General features: G+C 34.5%; 1 protein-coding gene and 1 pseudogene across 1 annotated transcript in view; one reads left to right on the top strand and one right to left on the bottom strand.

The window, feature by feature from the left end:
• Positions 1-21,447, bottom strand: part of LOC145293302 (ras-related protein Rap-1-like) — a 301,709-nt gene that overhangs the window by 215,973 nt on the left and 64,289 nt on the right. The window lies entirely within an intron of this gene.
• On the top strand, positions 3,089-3,215 carry LOC145293495 (U2 spliceosomal RNA; annotated as a pseudogene).

The raw sequence follows: 21,447 nt of genomic DNA, 5'->3' as shown, positions 1-21,447 counted from the left end.
TATAAATTATATCTAAAAAAAAACAATAAGAGGTTACTGTAGTTCGCTTGAAGCATTGTCTTGTGTGTATATACAGGTAATTTATAGAAAGCGATACAATACAGAGATACAGTGGATAAACACAAACTAAAGTAAATTAAGACATAACGATGGAATAAGCTGTGCAGCTTTGTCTTTTTAGTAGAGTACTAGCCGGCGTTGCCTGATCGTACAATACGCTTAAACATGATATTTTAATTTATGCAGAATACGTATGTATTATTATAGAATCAATCCTCTATTGAATATTATGTTACGAGAAATAATTTACCCGGTGAGCTGATTCGCAAAAAGAATTAAAATAATAATAATGATAACGTCGTTCATCAAATTCCGTCTATGTTTGTTTACAATATCACGTCAGCTGATATTTGGCCTTGACGATTACACTGGTGTAACGTAAAATATTCCCTTGAAAAATTATTTTTATCTATAAGAGAAAAAAGGTTATTTTTATGGTCGGATTGTTTCAGTTTTCAATACTTATCGGATGAATTTCTGTACAAAAGATATCCAAGAACACTGCCAGACCCGTATATTTTGGATTCAACGGACTACTGTTCTCATCTTGAGTGTGACTTTCATAACGTTTCAGTCGGTGTAATCTCCAATCTTCTTCAAGTGTATCTTGTCGACCTCAGGAGTGTTTCTGTCGAATTTGATCCGTAAGGACCCGTGGTGCAGTGATTAGAGTACTTGGAAAAATCAATTGTAAAAAGTAATAGTCTCCTGAAGGTTGAAGGTTCAATCCTCAGTGTGGGTGACCGAAAAATACAATTGCGAATTACTTCGGACCTCTATCCAGTCATATTTGACGGAACAAGAGCACGCTTCCCTCGTGAAGTAAATAAAGGGTTCCGCTGGAAATTCGATAAAATACACCTGAAGAAGGTCGGAGGTTACATCAACCGAAAAGTTGTGAAAATTACATTCAAGATGAGAACAGTAGTCCGATGAATCCAAATAATATGAATAATCAAACTTCATCTACAAAAATTCAGAAGCGTCATATAAATTACGCTTGTGTGAAATTTGCAAAAGATAGTCTCAGCCGTTTCGGAATATATGAGGAAGGAATTATCCCACACACACACACACACACACACACACACACACGGAAAGTGACTTTTACATAACAGTAAAGATACTTTTACCATTTCATTGTGTTCTTATTTGCAGTCAGTATTCCACCGTCATGTCTTACGTTGCTTCAAGTTATATCTGTTCGTTACATGTTTGCATTGTATTGCTTTTTATGAATTATTTCATAGATAAACTATAACATTTGTTTACGATCATGATGCAAATAATAAAATGAGCCATAAATCGGATTAGAGTGTGATGGTTATTTCTTTACGTACCTCCCCTCTGCGTGTGAGAAAACACGTAAAGCTAACCAGACTAGATTCTCACGATTAGGAATCGTGGAAATCATTACGATAATCCTCTTGGCACAATTCAAACTGAAACCATGTCGTTTGTAAACGGATTAAAAGGTTAAGACATCATATCTTTAAGGAGACACTTTAATTGTATTGACCATGAATTTATCTCCATTGTCATTCCTAAAAATGAAGATTTAACTTGGCCCCATTTGGATTATGAATTATACAGTCTTAAAATTCAGCAACGTACAGTGATTGAAAAGGGAAGTCTATGGGTGACGCCCTACTCGCGGACATCCACGTCTAACCGCAAGAGTCCATATTTAAGCCTGCATACGTGTTCAGTTTTATAACATGACACGAACTTGACGGGAATTACTCAAATGATAACAATAATATCTCCATTAATTTATTGATTCCACAGCTTTTTAAAGTAAAACCTTTTTCGAAATATCTGCTTAAATGATGCACGAAGAAAATAGAAAATAACCTAAACACTAGCAACAATTGTTCAATAAGTAATGCCGTGGTCCCAATTCCAGTAGTCGGATCTAGCTGAAATTATATATTTGAAATGATTTATATCTCTATGGATAATGTGGCAAAATAAAAACTCTGAACTAGCTGTGGTTTCTGATTTACAGGTGTTTAAATTAAGTCGGGTGTAAAATGTATTTGAAAAAACGCACACCACGGGAGACTTTTTTTTATAAAAGAAACGTATGGCCATGATGACCTTGTGTAAAACAGTGACATCGGGAATTTCCAGAAACAGCTTTCATACCTGGTCGTTCTCATTCTGCCATTGATGACGCATCCCTCAGTCAAGTTGAGGCTGCAATTTTGGAAGATTGGCGCCTGGCTATTTACCAAATAGATTAAAGGGTCAACATTTGTACAGGGTCTTTGGCAACTATCATTCATGATCATGTGCATATGCATAAAGTATTTGTTACGTGGATTCCCAGGTTGCTGACACCTTTCCAGAAGCGGGAATGCATCGAATGCTTGAGGATGAATTTGTAGATGAAGATGACTCAAACCTTTCTAAAAGAATGATTACAAAAGATGAAACCTGGGTCTTTTACTATGATACAGTTAATGCAGTGGAAGCATAAGATGCATCCATTCATTAGTCATGTTCATAGTCTTTTGGGACCAAAACGAAGTAGTGACAACAAATTTATTGGCAAAGTGTGCCACAATTATAGGAGTCTATTATAATTCACTATTAAAATGAAGAGGTAAGACAATTTCAGTAAAAGCATCCTTTTTCGTCGCGTGCAAGCGACTCTATAAGTCACTCCGTCGGTCCGTCGGTCTGTCGGTCTGTCGGTCGGTCTGTCCGTAACACTTTTGTGCTTGGCCTTTTTGATTAAGATCAAAGGTCTGTTGTTACATGCTGTTCTTAGCTTTTTAAGGTTTTCTTGGCCTTTTGGCCAAGATCAAAGTGTATTATCTGTTCCGGCAGATACTGCAAGCAAAGACCATATGTGAGGGGGACCCCACATATAAGATCTTGGTCAATGTAGAGGAAACCCTTTATACCAATTGTCACTATCAAGCTCCCCTACTCCCCGGGGAGTTGGTCCCCATTTCCCCTTCACTTCTCACATTAAAAATCGGCCTTGTGCCTAATTTGCTCGGTGGGAGAGCAAATAAATACCCTTTTCTTTGCCTTTTGGCCAAGATCAAAGTGTAGTATCTGTTCTTACTGCATGCTGTACTTATTGTGATATAAAGTGGGGGATCACTTTTCTGTATTAATTTAATGTAAAATGATCACCCACTTTACAACCAGTCAGTCTCAAAGCCATTCAAGTAATTATCTAGATCATTCAAGTTGTTTTTGAAAGATTCCAGTCATTTTTTAAGCATTCAAGTCATTCTTAAGTTCATTAAAGTCATTCTAAGTAATTTACTTTTTATTTAAGTCATTTCAGCCCATTTTTCGGTCATTTTAGTTTATCTTTAAGAATTTCATGTCAATCCTACATTCACGCATTTATTCATTACACGAGAGCACGCGACTAATGGCTATCGGCCTTGTTCCTGCAAGACAACGCTTCGGTCCTCAACATGCATATCGCCATAGAAGCACAGGGATATGGCCATGTAATCTTCCTCGTTGCACTGTCTGATTTTCAACCATGATTTTTCTTCTTTTTTTTTTTACAGAAAAGCTCATGCCGCCTTGTTTATTTATTATTTTTTTTTTTTACATTTTCACCCCAAACAAGGCAAATTGCCACTTTGGTGTAGGGGGCTACTATCAGGGGCAACAACTACTGGGGTACTATGTAGGGATTTGGGCAGCAAGATGTCGGTTCAAGTTACACTTGAACTTCTGCACGTCAGTACTGTTGGGGAAGCAGGGACCGGGAATGGAATTCCAGAGTCTAGCGGTTCTGGGGAAGAAACTATTGGAGTAGAAAGATCTTTTACATCTAGGGATCTCTACAGTGTGGGGGTGGGATTTAGCAGCCTGTCTGGTTTGTCAAGGGTGCTCATGTCGTGGGGGCACAAGTGATTGCAGTTCGTCAGAGCATTCACCACTAAAATACTTGTAGAAAAGGCAGAGGGATGCAACATTTCGTCGATGGGACAGAGGCTGAAGCTTAGATGCCAGTTCAGGGCCTATCAGGTTTGCGACTCTCTTTTGAACCTTGTCAAGGAGCGAGAGACTAGTAGCAGATGCACCAGCCCAAATGTGACAGGAATACTCCATACATGGGCGAATGGTGGCCTTATAGAGGTGTACAGGATACTTTCGGGTGTTAGTAGTTGTCTAGCACGGTAGAGAGAGCCCACCTTTTTTTGCAGCGGCCCTGACAATGCCTTCAATGTAATTGTTCCAACTCATGTTTCCTGTGAACGTTAGGCCAAGGAGTTTGAAAGATGTACTCTCAGATCAAACTTGGCATAGGATACATACGATATATCTAGAGTTAAGCATTACTCCCGAAGTCAAGTCGTCATAGGAGGACCAACCTAAGATATTCTTCAAAATCGTTCTCCAGTGCTGCATTTAGCGATGGGAGAAATGCTTAACTCTAAATCGTATGTAAAGAAAGGCTAATAGCTCTGGCAAGTTTCTTTGCACAAATATTAGTCTTTACTAGTCATTATGAGAAGTTGTTCAATAACATAGAATCCTTATTTCAATTTGGATCAAAATCTATAACATGATTTTGACTTTAGGTAATGTCTAAATGTATAAGGATTAAGATTAAGGCGTCTTAAACTGACAACCATTGAATTTTGCATTGAACTATTGAATATAATGCGCTTTTAATACATCAGAAAATCTCTTTAAAATACTAAAAAAAATAAATTTAGGGTCTATTAATTATTTAATTCTAATACTTATCGAAATTTAACAAAAATCGAAAGTATATGAACTTGACGAAAATCTTCAAACCCCTATTCTTCTCCTTTCGATGAAACCTAAAATAAATATAGCCTCCATCACCCACTCTTAGGCCTAAAATTTGTGTTCTTGACCGACTTTCTATTTCAACTTTAAAGTGATCATCAGTATAAAAAAAAAAACGAGTTTCTTAAAGGGGCTGACATAATTATTACATTAATTTCAATACCTACAAACACTAGTGTTTTATCCATTCGGGAATCATCAGTGCATGGTGGGAGGAAGGAGAAACGCGGTTAGACTAGATGGACATGTGGCAGCGAGATACTTTTTAAGTGGTGTCGAAACGGGAGAGTAACAGTAATAAAAACGTTTGTTAAAACAGAAAAAAATGCCGACCCAGATTTTTATTTTATTTTTATTTATTTATTTATTTATTTATTTATTTATTTTTGTAAGAGAGACGTTACACAAACTTTTATTTTTCTTTTATGACTCTATGGAGCTATGCACATATATCCACGGACTGTTTCGCTGTATCACAACTTTTTAGTGTGGCTGGATTAACACTCGTCCGACGCTGTAATCGAACCTTCGATCATTTAGTTGATAATCCTATCACTTGGCAGTTATCAAGTGATATCGCAATTTATATTATAGACATTATAAGCCACTAGATATTGCTTGATTTGTCTATCTACACAAAGTTTGTGTTATCTACTGGGCGTCTCAAGGGTCACAGACCAAATTTTTAAATCAATGAAGGTTTTAAAATTGAATTAATTGAGGTTTTTATTTTTTTGAAAACTCTAATGGTGCGCTACTTCTGAGACACCCTGTACACGCACACGCGCGCGGACACACACACACACACACACATGCATACGAGGGTCGTTCCAAAAGTAAAGCCTCCTATTTTTTATCAAAAAATCTTCAAACCCCTATTCTTCTCCTTTCGATGAAACCTAAAATAAATATAGCCTCCATCACCCACTCTTAGGCCTAAAATTTGTGTTCTTGACCGACTTTCTATTTCAACTTTAAAGTGATCATCAGTATAAAAAAAAAAAACGAGTTTCTTAAAGGGGCTGACATAATTATTACATTAATTTCAATACCTACAAACACTAGTGTTTTATCCATTCGGGAATCATCAGTGCATGGTGGGAGGAAGGAGAAACGCGGTTAGACTAGATGGACATGTGGCAGCGAGATACTTTTTAAGTGGTGTCGAAACGGGAGAGTAACAGTAATAAAAACGTTTGTTAAAACAGAAAAAAATGCCGACCCAGATTTTTATTTTATTTTTATTTTTATTTATTTATTTATTTATTTATTTATTTATTTTTGTAAGAGAGACGTTACACAAACTTTTATTTTTCTTTTATGACTCTATGGAGCTATGCACATATATCCACGGACTGTTTCGCTGTATCACAACTTTTTAGTGTGGCTGGATTAACACTCGTCCGACGCTGTAATCGAACCTTCGATCATTTAGTTGATAATCCTATCACTTGGCAGTTATCAAGTGATATCGCAATTTATATTATAGACATTATAAGCCACTAGATATTGCTTGATTTGTCTATCTACACAAAGTTTGTGTTATCTACTGGGCGTCTCAAGGGTCACAGACCAAATTTTTAAATCAATGAAGGTTTTAAAATTGAATTAATTGAGGTTTTTATTTTTTTGAAAACTCTAATGGTGCGCTACTTCTGAGACACCCTGTACACGCACACGCGCGCGGACACACACACACACACACACACATGCATACGAGGGTCGTTCCAAAAGTAAAGCCTCCTATTTTTTATCAAAAAAGGTTGAAGAGCTACGAAGACAGTACCATTAAAACGAGCGACCTCATGTGCTCAAGAATTTATTTTTCTACATAGTCACCGAGTTTCTCAATGCACTTTTGCTAGGAGCTCAATGAAGCATTTCTGCTTCTGACGCACGCACGCGCGCGCACGCACGCACGCACGCACATACACACACACACACACAGATAGATAGATAGATAGATAGATAGATAGATAGATAGATAATAAATATTTTCAATTATTATCCACCCACGTACAAGTTTCATCCTAATAGAATCATCAGTATGGAAGATAACTGTTCATCCGGTCGTATGATCCAAACGACCGGACATGAATCACTTTTAATCAAAATCTTAGGACTCCAACCAATTTACCAGTTTGAACGGTTATATTACAAGCCGAGGAATAAACTCTATTTATGTCATATAAAGCGAACAATACAATCAACCATGTTAACAATGTTCAACAGATCACTTGGAGAGGAACTTTGGATTTGACTCAAATTATCTATACGTGTGTGTGTGTTTTTATGTGTGTGTGCGCGCGCGCATGTTATCGGCATTAACCCTAGGAACATTGAACAGGCTTCTCACAAAGGAGGAAGCATCTAGGAAATATTAAATTCACAAGCGATCCTCAGTTGCATGTACATCCCGGTCAGTGGAGATGGCTATGTTAGGTTTTGCAATTCTTGCAAAGAGGTGACAACATCATCCTACATACAGCGCCTGGTGTTCCCAAATGGTCACACACCTGGTACTGACTAGACTCAACATTGCTAAACTTTGGTGATCTAATAAGAACCAGTGCGTCGATGTGATCATGTCGTATGTTGTTTTTTATGGTGAGAAAGAAAGAGAGCGAGAGAATATAGTCATTCACAGACAGCTGTTTCGTCTTACATATTCTACTCGCAAAAGTTTCTACAAACAGTTCAATTAACAAGATTAAAAGAACGAAGGTTGATAAAAAAAAATAAAATAAAAGTATGTTAACGTAGGTATAAAAAAAAAGCCAGGAAGAATCCTAAGAATCATAGGAAAAATTTCTAAGCAGTTTAATGTTGAGGTGAATATGACAAAAGAACGTCAGATTTCTATCCTGCTTGAATTTCTTATATATTTTCTTTCCCACATCTCTCTCTCTCTCTCTCTTTCTCTCTCTTTCTCAATCTTTCTCTTTCTCTATCTCTCTGTCTATTTCTCTATCTCTCTCATTCTCTATCTCTCTCTTTCTTTCTCTCTCTCTCTCTCTCTCTTTCTCAATTTTTCTCTTTCTCTATCTCTCTGTCTATTTCTCTATCTCTCTCATTCTCTATATCTCTCTTTCTCTCTCTGTCTATCTCTCTCTTTCTCTATCTCTCTCTGTCTCTCTCTATCGCTCTCTCTTTCTCTCTCTCTTTCGCTCTCTCTCTCTCTCTCTTTCTTTCTTTCTTTCTCTATCTCTCTCTTTCGCTCTCTCTCTTTCTCTATCTCTCTCTTTCTCTATCTCTCTCTTTCTCTATCTCTGTCTCTTTCTATTTATCTATCTCTCTCTTCCCCTCTCTCTCTCTCTTTCTCTCTCTCTCTCTCTTTCTCTCTCTCTCTCTTTCTTTCTCTATCTCTCTCTTTCTCTCTATCTCTCTTTCTCTTACTCTTTCTTTCTCTCTCTCTCTCTCTCTCTCTCTCTCTCTCTCTCTCTCTCTCTCTCTCTCAACCAGAACTTGTAAAAAAGAATACTTCTTAATTACATAGGTATGCCGTGAAGGTCGCTTTTGTGGGCGGTTCCATCCAACAGGCAAGCAGGTTAGTTAACATATAACGTTACCTTTGGTACATTGCCTTCTTACTCCAAGCGTCGCCTGTGCAGTTATTAGAACTACGAGTGCTATGGGATTTGGTTACTCAAGAGAGGCCACGTTACATGGGAGCATTAATTCGTCTTGAAGATTTATACTTTCTTCTTAGATTACAAATGTGAATTCACTAAGATTGATCGATTCCTCCATGTTTGTATTTTGTGGAAGACGTTTTGCCAATAATGATTAAATTACTCAAGTTTAAAACATTCTCATCAAAATCAGAAAACAGTTTGAAAACTACGAATTATGAATAATGAAATTTGGTCACATTTTTTAAAAAATTATTACGTAATCTTAATTCAACAATTTAGAAAACCAAATGATGTTATATAATTTGGTTTTATATTGGTCCCCCGACAAAAGGAGAGTGGACCTGTATATTCGCCCTTGTCCGTTCGTCCGTTCGTCTGCCCACACTTTTCTCAATAACTACGCTTTTTGTACAAACATTAAACATGATATGAGTAAAAAAGTAACAGAAAAGATTTTCCAGGAAAACTCCGGTTGCCCCCCCCCTCGGGTGTGTCTTTCGGGTTAAAATTGCTAAAGTTGTCACTTTTGTACTTATTAAAAAAAATTGATGCCTTGGATTTTTAAAAAAAACTTTCTGAAAAGTTGTACCTAACTGGTTTCTATATAATTTTGTTTGTCTATATTTCGCGATAACTCTTGGGTGTGCCCTAGGGGCTCTTTTATGGCTAATAAAAACAATCCATTTTTGGGATTATTTTGCCATATTTGCCAAACTTTTCTGTGTATGTTTTTTTAGCAGTTTTGCATGATGCTGAACTCAAATTCCAATATGTTAAGGCCTTGGGGACTTTTGGAGCTAAATGGGGAGGGGGAATCAAATGATGGACATAGTCATTTCTTTTTTTTTTTTTTTTTTTTGCATGGTACAGAACTCAAATTTACATATGTTAAGGCCTAAAACTGCACCGTTTGTTCATTTTCACCAGGATTTGACGTTCCCTGGGGACTTTTGGGACTAAATGGGGGGGGGAAATGCTGAACTTAGTCATTATTTTTATGCGTCGTTCAATGTGCACTCACAGGGGACCATGCATGCTTCACTTGTTTTTAAATGATTAACACCATAGTTGTCTTGTTTTTATTTTTGAGACTTTAATTGTAAAAACATCAGATTCATGATAGAACTCGTGTTATTTTTTTTTTTTTTTTTACCTTTCCTTCGTTTTGTTTTTCGTAGTATTAACCCGAATGGGTCGACCTCTCGTGGAGAGAGAAATGTACACATTGAAGAATTATTTAAACTACTGTTCTCATCTTGGATGTTATTTTCAGAACGTTTCGGCCGATGTAACCTTTCTTCAGGTGCGTCTTGTTGAACTCAGGAATCTTTATGTCAAACTCGGAAATCTATACAGAACTGTGAACGCAACCATTTATATAATCCAAGGGGGTAGCTTGCTCTCATACCAATACAAAAACTGCAATTATGAATTATATAAAACTTTTACCTGGTTATGGCTGACGAAACGAAAGCTATATATTATCGTGAATTAAAAGGTTCCGCCTAAATTTCTGAGTTCGACATGACACACTTGGAAAAGCTCAATGGTTACATCAGCCGAAACATTGTGAGAATAACATCCAATGGAAGAGTGATAGTCCAAATAACTCACGAGTTCTTGCGGAATTATTTAAATCTTCTACCCACCGATGGCTGACGGAACGAGATCATGCTACCTCGTTGATTAAATAAAGGTTTCCGTTTTCCGAGTTCCAAAAGATACGCCTGAAGAAGGTCGAAAAAGAACAAGCAAAACCGAAACGTTGTGAAAATAACACTCAAGATGAGAACAGTATTCCGAAGAATCGAAAAAATGCAAATTATCAATCCTCATCTCAAAAATTCGTAAACGTAACAATCCAGAGAGACGTATGATTACATATATACGATGATATATGTAATAGGAAAAGCAGAGTAGGTAAGCAGATGGATGGCTATCGAAACACTAAAAAGAAAAAAGACGAGAGAATCAAAGCATTCAGGCAGATGTTGAACCTTGCGTTAGTCCCATAAGGGGTTTTGTGACTCCAAATTTTGCTTAAGTGCTCATAATTCCTAGTTAGCAACTTATTTCTTTTCCTCCCTCCTAGTACTCCCCTGACTCAGTGAAAGTATAGCACACGTGGTATGGCGCAGTTGTATCTCAGATTTTCTTAGAGGTAGACATCGCTTTGTCCAGTCACCCCAGCTGACTAACGTAGGTATCATTTTATTATTTATATATTTTTGTATTCTTCCAGAAGGGAATAAAAATTTGTAGATATAAGCGCATATTATGTATCATTAGGATACTCTGTAATATTTCATATTTAATATGGAATTAATATGTCTTGGTATTTTTTTATCATAAGTTTTCATAAGATTATCATTTTATGTACAATGCATTATTCCTTCAGTCCTGTAACTATAAGCGTAGCTAATGTAATACCCTAATGTTTCCTTAGTCTTATAATTTATTTTATTGTATCATTTTATATTAATATCAACATGATACATGTGATTCAAACTGTTCAACAGCGGGATAACTATATTGCAAAATAATAACACTATAATCATTTTTGTATTGAGGTGTATAAACACCCCATGTTACTAACCATCTTTGGAACAGCCATGTGACTAAGGCAAGGTCAATCATCCTAGACAAGCGAACCTACTTTACAAACACAGATAAACATAACCTACAATTACAAACAAAATTCTCGGATGAACTGAAGACAAATTCATATTTATACAAACATGTTATGGAAGATGAACCCAATATATTATTTCGCACGAATTTTCTATTTCTATACAATACGTATCGAAAGTTGCATAAAAAATAAAAGGACTCCATGGCAGTTCATATGAAAGTTAATGTTAAATATTTAATTTAAATGATATACATTACTGTATCCACTGGAGATGATTGGCTTTCGTCCATCTGGTCATACTGAGATCAGAAAAAGTTCCGGATTGTTCTGATTCTAGAAAGACTCATCATTCACGCTTAATACTAAAATGCCTAAAACCGGAAGTTTAATGGATAACGGTGATGTTAGCTAAGGTTTACCTTTAAAAATATTTCCGAGTGATTTAACACGTTTATTACTGCTTTACAAAGCATTAAGTTGTATTGTGTGGTTTTCCTTAATATTTCTGCAGCTTTCATTATTGTCATCCGCTGTATCTTCTCCGCTATCCCTTTAATTCCTATCTATCCCATTTTTTTTAAGTTTTTCAGTATTCTTATTCAGCCTTTATTTATATCTGGATAATCTTCGTTAAACTTGATAAGATGTGATAAAATTTCATTTGTTTGATGAACGATTTAGTGAGTCAGCAAAGATTCCGAATTGATTAGTTCAACTTATTTTCTCAACACATTCTGAAAAGAAGCACAAAACAAACTGACATAGAGAAATATGCACACACACACACACACATACACACACACACACACACACACATATATATATATATATATATATATATATATATATATATATATATATATATCCCTGTCTTAGAATACATCTTTCAAACTGCTCGGCCTAACGTTCACAGGAAACATGAGTTGGAACAATTATATTGAAAACATTGCCAGGCCGCTGCGAAAAAGGTACTCTCTCTCTCTCTCTCTCTCTCTCTCTCTCTCTCTCTCTCTCTCTCTCTCTCTCTCTCTCTCTCTCTCTCTCTCTCTCTCTCTACCGTGCTAAAAAAACTACTGACACCTGAAAGTATCCTGTACCTCTATAAGGCAACCATTCGCCCATGTATGGAGTATTGTTGTCACATTTGGGCTGGTGCATCTGCTGCTAGTCTCTCGCTCCTAGACAAGGTTCAAAAGAGAGTCGCCAATCTGATAGGCCCTGAACTGGCATCTAAGCTTCAGCCTCAATCCCATTGACGAAACGTTGCATCCCTCTGCCTGTTCTACAAGTATTTTAATGGTGAATGCTCTGACGAACTGCAAGCACTTGTACCCCCACGATGTAAACAAACCCGACAGACAGCTAAATCCCACCCCACACAGTAGAGATCCCTAGATGTAAAAGATCTTTCTACTCCAGTAGTTTCTTCCCCAGAGCCGCTAGACTCTGGAATTCCATTCCAGGTCCCTGCTTCCCTAACTGTACTGACATGCAGAAGTTCAAGTGTAACGTGAACCAACATCTTGCTGCCCAAATCCCAACATAGTGCCCCAGTAGTTGCTGCCCCTATAGTAGCCCCCTACACCAAAGTGGCAATTTGCGTTGTTTGAGGTGAAAATGTAATAAAAAAATTATATATATATATATATATATATATATATATATATATATATATATATATATATATGAAGGAGGTATACAATTAATAGGAAAATATATAAATGCTTATATCATTTCTGTATTCATTTCCTATTTGTTGACTTGTAAAAATGCAAAATGTCTTTGAAGAACAAAAAATTTATCAAAGAACAATCTTTCGACAGTGTTTATGTCCTCCTCGGTGTAATGAAGGGAATCGTGTGTGCACAGTTGGTTGTCGAAGTGGCAGGAGAAGAAATAGCATAGCTAATAACATGAAAATGTTTTACATGTGGCCATCCTAGCATATTTTACACTGAAAGGGATCAGTAAATTTGGTAGGATTTAGGGGTTTCTTCAAAACCTAAATGGGCCATGAAATGTTGAATTGTACACATAGACCCACATACAGACACACATATACAAATTCATTATATTTGTCTGTCTGTCGGTTTATCTGTTTTACTTTTTCTACTGAGTGATCTGGTTGAAGATTTTGTATGGATATTTGTTATGGAAAAGTGCAGCGAACTAGGTATTATGATATCCTTTAAATGCACAGTTGGGTATTAATGAGGATTATTATTTAATAGGCACACATTTGACCATATTCAACCATCAATTTGGCATATAGCCCTCATTCTAAGTCAAGTAATTTTTGTCCATTTTTGACAGACTAAAAAGTCTAATAAATATATATATATATATATATATATATATATATATATTTGTATATATATATACATATATATATGTATATATACATACAATGTGCATTTTCTCAAAACAAATATACATTTATAATTGCAAAAAGCTCAATGAAAATGGATTTACACTTTCAGAGCCTATGTAACTTAATTAAACATTTTAAAATCACATGAATATACTCTTAATTCACATTCGTATTGTTTAAATTACTGTATCTTACACGTGTTTCATTAAATGGCATAAACCAAACAAATCATCAGGAACTTTACATTAGTTCATCCAAGAATAAAATGTACATGTTTTTCTTTGTTCAAAAAGGAAAGGTAATTTTCAAACGAATTGGAAAGGTTTTAAAGAAATAAAAAAAGTATTAGACGTCACGATATTTTAGAATTAAATTAACAATATTTTATTCAATACAATTAATATGGTTTTGAATAAAATATTATGAATTTAATCGTAACGTCTATTACTTATACTAGGCTCTATCACTGATATTGAGCTTTTAAAATCTGGATAAGATTGCTATTCTATAAATATATTTCTATATATTTATAATTCATCTCTTTCGAATTTGAAAAGTTTTTTATTAACCTTTTCTTTAATTCAGAAATTTTTTCCCGTCCATATATATATATATATATATATATATATATATATATATATATATATATATATATATATATATATACTTGACTTAGAATGAGTGCTACATTTATTTCTAAAATATGCCTGAGGATGATAGAAGTACTTCTGTCGAAAGCGCTCGCGATTATGGATCGAACATATACAATTTCAAGAAAAACACAAAAAGGACTATTTGGAGATTGGAGAAGATAAAAAGGAAAATTGTAAAGCAGAATAATTCCGTTCTATTCAATAATATTTGTCTAAATGAGAAAATGCTGCCTAAATATACACAATATGTGTATATATATATATATATATATATATATATATATATATATATATATATATATATATATATATATATATATATACTCGGGTTTTTTTATATTCAAAAGTAATGGACTAATGAATTCAACGAGGTTGTTAGATAGTGTACAATAAAAAGAGCTAAAAATACTTGTTTATTGTTATATAAACATGCTCACATCCCGCTGCTACAAATAGATACTTGTTTCAATCAAACAACAGATATCATCAGGCAGCGACTTGACTATTAAAAAGTTCAATGAATAATCAATAATAATAATAATTATTATTCATTTAACTTTTGAATAGTCAAGTCGCTGCCTGATGATATCTGTTGTTTGATTGAAACAAGTGGCTATTTTTAGCAGCGGGATGTGAGCATGTTTATATAACAATAAACAAGTATATATATATATATATATATATATATATATATATATATATATATATATATATATATATATATATATATATATATATATATATATATATGAGAAAAATTCGAAATTAAAGAAAAGTTTAATAAAAAAAAAACTTCATATTCGAAAGAGATGAATTATAAATATATAGAAATATATTTATAGAACAGCAATCTTATCCAGATTTAAAAAGCTCAATGCATATATATATATATATATATATATATATATATATATATATATATATATATATATGTGTATATATATGTATGTATATATATATATGTATATATAACCGCGAGAGATACAGTTGAAATTAAGTATTTATTCTTATTAAATGCTTTTAGTGTCAGTCAAAGTGATCTAATCATTATATGACGATCTGAGCATATGAGCTAAATTGGCCGACTTTATTTCAACTGAAAGTGCTCAACGATAAGAAACAAGTTTCTTAAAGGGGCTGACATAATTATTTACTATAATAATTATTAAATACCTCCAGACACTAGGGTTTCATCCTTTCGGGAATCATCAGTCCATGGTATCACGATTAACACCAGTCAAGAGACTCGAACCCCGGCAACACAGAATTCATGTCTTGCTTCATTAGCAAGTACCCGAACCACTATGATATATATATATATATATATATATATATATATATATATATATATATATATATATATATTATATATATATATATATATATATATATATATATATATATATATATATATACACACACACACACACACACATAACTTTCGTGATTATGAATTACTGGACTGGTTCTCGTTAAAGAAAATAAACAACTATATTACTCTTGTTATCTCAACTTTGGATCCAATTACGAACGAGCAGAAGAATCGCTGCACAAACATTGAATACAAAGACTAACCAAACAAGCAAACCATTTTTTAATGTCTTAATCTTTAAATAAAAACAAAACCAAGCTGGCCACAAGTCAGGAAAGTTGATTTATTTTCTTCGCGAGAAAGAAAAGTAACGAAAACAAAAAAATAACACGAAAAAGAATACAGAACGGAAGGTAAATCGGGGATAAAAGAAAAATAATGTTGCCGCTGATTGAAGATGGCGAAAGAAGTAATAAATAAATAAACAGCAGACTTGTAAACAAAATAACTCTAGAAAATGTCACGGAACTCCGACAGAAATAGAAAGTGGTTTAAAACTGTGGATTAAATTAAAAGAATTTGACTTTTTTCTTTTATTTATTCGCATCTTACAATTTTATTTTTTCTTTCTTCCGCTTTTCGGTCTCTTATGCAAAGGTTTAGACACAATCTACTTGTTTCCTCACGAAAGCAAAGCTACGCAAACGCACAATGTTTAATATGGTGGATGCCCGGCGTAGCAAAATGAGGTAGTTTTGATTGAGACAAAAAGTAAATATAATTCGATCGAGAAGGATTTCACTTTCGCAGACGAAAGCAGAACTAATATAGTTAAGTAACATATCTTTCTGTTTTTCTTTAATGTATTTTTTATTTTTACTTTTTTTATTTTTTTTATTTTTTAGTTTTTTTTTAGTTTTTAGTTTTTTTATTTTAAAATTTTTTTTTTATTTTTTAGTTTTTTTAGTTTTTTTATTTTTACTTTTTTATTTTTTAGGTTTTTTTGGTTTTTTATTCTTTATTTTTTTTATTTTTTTATTTTTTTATTTTTTTGCTATAAAGTAAAAATATATATATACACAACCTCGTCCCCCTATCAAAAAAAATAAACGCCCTATTTTGTTATTTATCGCAAAGTTCTATTTTACAATTTTTTCCATATTTTTCAGGTGATATAGACAAAAGGCGTGAGAGATTCTTTTGGCGCCAATGTGGGTTCAACTGGACGCTCTACTACGCAGCAGCAAATAAAAATCATCGAGGCGTAATTTGCCACAAGGTCAGTTCTTCTGATGCAGCACCAATGTAGAAAAGAAGTTGGTCAGGAACAATGACAGACCATAACAGACACAATAAAAGGGGAGATAATGCGCATACCAACTGACACATTATCGACAATTTCAACGTTCGAGTTGTCTCAGTTATCTATCAAAGAGATGCTGGATAGAACATTTTATTAATTATGAAGGACAGGTCACTGACAAGGTTTCAATTTAATCAGAATTTAAGGACACAATCAACTATTATTTGATGATTTTTTTAATATCTTTTGGGAAACATTTGAGATTAATGAAAAGGAAAATATGGGGATTTTTTGGACCACCTTGTATTTAATGTAACAAATCAGGTATAAGGTCATCAAAAGTGTTGGGGAATATAGGGATCGTTAGTCATCCTTTGCCTTCAGTAACCATTTTGACAATCCTACTCTTGAATAGAATCATTGCAGTCGTAAAAATACCACATTTACTCAAAAGACTATCCTATTTATCAGTGTGACAAGAAATCTTAGTCTTACTAAAATTAAATGTCACCATCCATTTGCGGCCCCATTCCACAACGGTCCGGTGGCTATTTTCTAACGATTTTGCCATTGTCTTAGATTTATGTACATCCGTCCTTCCCTTATGCTTGTTATAGAGCGTTGTATTAACAGCAAATATACCCATCTCGGGCACAATATTATCAGAGAGGTCATTTATGAATATCAGTAATAATAGTGGTTCAAGGATCGACCCCTGAGGCGCTTCCGCATTAATGTTATGCTGTTTGGATGTACATCCATCAATGACAGCGTGGATGGTCCAATTATCTAAGGAGGATCTAATTATATTTAGTAATTGTCCAGTTATACGGTACGATTTAATTTTTATTGGCAGCCCTTTCTGCCAGACTTTGTCAAAGGCCTTTGATATATCAAGAGCTACAGCTCTGGCTTCTCCCGCCTTATCGAATATATATTAAATGCGTTTAGAGATGACTGTTAAAATATCAGCAAGGCATTTGTTGTAGAGTTTGGAAAGTAAGGAGGCTAGCTCAGCTGAGTATTTCTTAATGGTTATAGCAGAGATGAGATTGGGTCCACACGCCTTGGGGCTGTCTAAGTTTTCTATGATATCGCGGATGTGACAAGGGGGGATTTTTACATCATCTAGTGTGACTTTAGTCCGCATATGGAAAATTGGGAGAGAGTTGTTTGTTGGCTTTCAGGTGGAAGGGAATCACCGGGCAAGCAGTTCCGCCATCTCGGTTACCTAGCATGCGACTTTCTGATTATTGGATAGTGAAGGAATTACTGATTGCCATTTATTCACTACACTAGTATAGATTTTATAGAAATCACGAGTTCCTATCCTTTGCGATTTTATGCGTCCCCTGATTATTTCAGCATGCTTTCTTTTGGTTGTCGCTATTTCTCTCTTACAATGATTTCTAGCATTTACGAATTTTTTTACCTATTTGAATTTGACTTATGACGTACTAATTGGCGGAATGCATGCTGTCTTTGTGCTATGGCAGCTGCACAATCTGCAGTGAACCATGGAAGTGAGTGGGGCTTGCTATAATACTTCCGTGCGGAAATATGTGCTTCAATGTTCACTTTACACCATTCAGTTGTTTCATTAGCACATTGTTCAGCAGGGAGAAAGAAGATATCTGTCCATGGGACATTTCTGGTGTGTTCTATGTTGGCTTCCCAGTAAGACTTTTTGTAGTACGTTGTTGTTTCTGATGCATTTCATCCATTTGTCGACAGTTCTTCGCCGCAATGGTTTCGTCTGCATTGAAAAAACTGTAATGAATGAGAGATTCTTTTGACACCAAAATGGATCCAACTGGACGCTATACTACGCAGCAGCGGATCAAAATCACCGAGGTACACTTTGCCATAAAATTCGTTCTTCCTGACGCAGCCGCAATGCAGGAAAGATTTGGGCGGGAACAATCAACAGACCCCTAAATTTATTCAGATACCGCACCATGCTCCTGTCCACTTTCTATCGATTTTAAAATCTTCGAGGAATCATTAAAGCGGATCTTTAAGGTATGAACATTGTAGTCGCTGCAGAATAGTATTTGCTTAAATATACGAGGATTGACACCCAGAAAATCTTAAAACATCGTGCAAACTACACAACACAGGGGGTGTTGATATTTTCACAATTTACCCATCATTGCTCGCTGAAATTTGTCTCTCCAGGTGAATAACATAAAAAAAGACGTCATGTCCACCTACCAAAACAACAAAGATACACAAGTTCCAAAACGAGTTGTGCTAGGTTAATATCCCGGGCACGTTCTCTGGTGATAATCCCTCTAACAGGGCGTAACTTTACATATGTGACAAGCGAAAACACAGAATATTGAATGAAGATTTAAATATGCGGCGCACGGATGCCTGTCGATAAACAAGTATATTCGGTGGAAATAAAAAAAAAAAACAGAACAAATACCAAGTGTTCAGAGGAAGTCGGCATTGGAATTGGGAAACAAATGAACAAAACAAAGGGGGGCAGCACATCTCGATTAGGAAACGCGTACGTAATGGCAGGAAACGTTTCAGTCAATGTAATCTCCGACGTCCTTCGGGTTTTTCTTGGCGAACTCGGGGATCTTTCTGTCGAATTTGGAAATCTGCACGGAATTTCGAACAGAACTCTTTAACAAATACATAAGAGTAGCATATTCTCGTTCATGGTTTGTATAGAAATCTAAAATAATTCGCAACTGTATTTGAAGTGCCGCCTGCATTGAGTATTGAACCATCAACCTCCAGAACAGTTAACTTAAAACTGGATTCCACCAAGTAATTGTCCACTATTTGATGGGTCCTTACGAACGGAACAAAAGTATGCTACCCCCAGTGAATTAAATAAAAGGGTTCCATTCGAAATTCCACACAGATTCCTGTTCGACATCGAAACGTTATGAAAATAACACACAAGATGAGAACAGTAGTTCGAAGAATCCAAAATAATACGAATTATTAATCCTCATCTCAGTTTAATTTTGTAGTTAAATTATTTTAACAAATTGTTTTTAATGAGTTTAAACATCAAATAATAACAGTTCTGTACTGAGTAGATTGTGATGCGTTAATACGCGTCTGGGGGGAATTTTTTTATGTTGATGCTACCGTGCTACGAATGGCGGCTATGTAAGACAGGAAATAACAAGTAATTGTGGATCTCGTACTTTCGTGACTTTTTTTTTTTAAATCTTTCATTATTAAAATAATCTGAATATTAATTTACTCGTCCGACGTCCGGTGTCACAAAAAAAAACATCTTCATCTCAAACATTAATTAATGAGAAACGAATTACCTCCCTTTATAGTCGCTCTTTATCAGTTACAAATGATTAAAACCATTTCCTCTCGAAATATTTCAAAACAAAAAAATCATGATTGTCTGTTTACGGTTTCAAATTGCTATTTTATTTTATTATATGGAAAAATGCGCGCATGAAAAGTAATATTCTTAAGATTTTATTAAACCTGGAAAAGTAAAGGACAAGAAATTCAACCTGGAAAAGTAAAGAACAAGATATTCTAGTAAAGTAAAAAATAAGAATTTTTTAGACTTAAAATATTGCAGCTAAAAATAAAATTTGAATATTGATAAATATTTTATTTATTATTTGCATATGTTGTTGTTTATTGTTGAGTTAGAAAGGGTGTCAGTCGCTGGATTGAACTTATTTCCCCCCTATTATTTTCATATATTTATGTAGTGAAAATTGTTTGAATAAAATTAATTTATTAGTTAGTTAGTTAGTAGATGGAATTAATACTTTTATAATTTACATAAAAATTAATAATTTTATTATATCATAATTAGGATCATTTAATTCTTTTTAACTCAACAATAAACAACAACATATGCAAATAATAAATAAAATATTTATCAATATTCAAATTTTATTTTTAGCTGCAATATTTTAAGTCTAAAAAATTCTTATTTTTTACTTTACTAGAATATCTTGTTCTTTACTTTTCCAGGTTGAATTTCTTGTCCTTTACTTTTCCAGGTTTAATAAAATCTTAAGAATATTACTTTTCATGCGCGCATTTTTCCATATAATTCATGATTTTTCCAGGCATTGCTATTGTATTAATATATAAATTTATAATATTTATTAATGATTGTCAAAAAAAATTAGCTCTCAAAACACACATTTATGCAATATTTATCATTCAATCACAGTAGTTCCGAGCCAGGGTCTCTACCGAGACTGCGGTTCATGAATTCGTGATCTGTATAGAGCGTAAACTAACAAAAAAGAAGATGGCACTCGGTGTCTTTTTAGATATCGTTGGAGCTTTTGACAACATACCCTTCAATAGTATGTTCAAGTCGCTACGAGAACTCAATGTGCCACCAGTACTCATCCGATGGATTGAGTATATGGTGAGGCACAGAACAGTTCAAGTAGAACTACTAAGGGCAACTGTTAAAAGGGAAGTAGTTAAATGAAACCCCCAAAGTGGGATTTTATCACCTTTACTATGGAACTGTATGCTGAATCCTCTTTTAAAGGAGTTTAAAAATAGGAATATTTATGCCCATGCTGCTGCTGATGACATCGCAGTGCTGGTCGCGGGTTCAAAAGCATCATTGGTCAGACGCATTGCCAAAATAGGACTACATTTTTCATCAAATGTGATAACGAAAAATTTGAGTTCATTCAAAGAATATGTATAT

The sequence above is a fragment of the Euprymna scolopes genome, chromosome 14 (genome assembly GCF_053919585.1).
Source record: "Euprymna scolopes isolate OS-2025 chromosome 14, ASM5391958v1, whole genome shotgun sequence".
In the NCBI taxonomy this organism is placed as follows: Eukaryota; Metazoa; Mollusca; class Cephalopoda; order Sepiida; family Sepiolidae; genus Euprymna; species Euprymna scolopes.
This window is presented reverse-complemented; position numbering and strand designations above follow the sequence as displayed.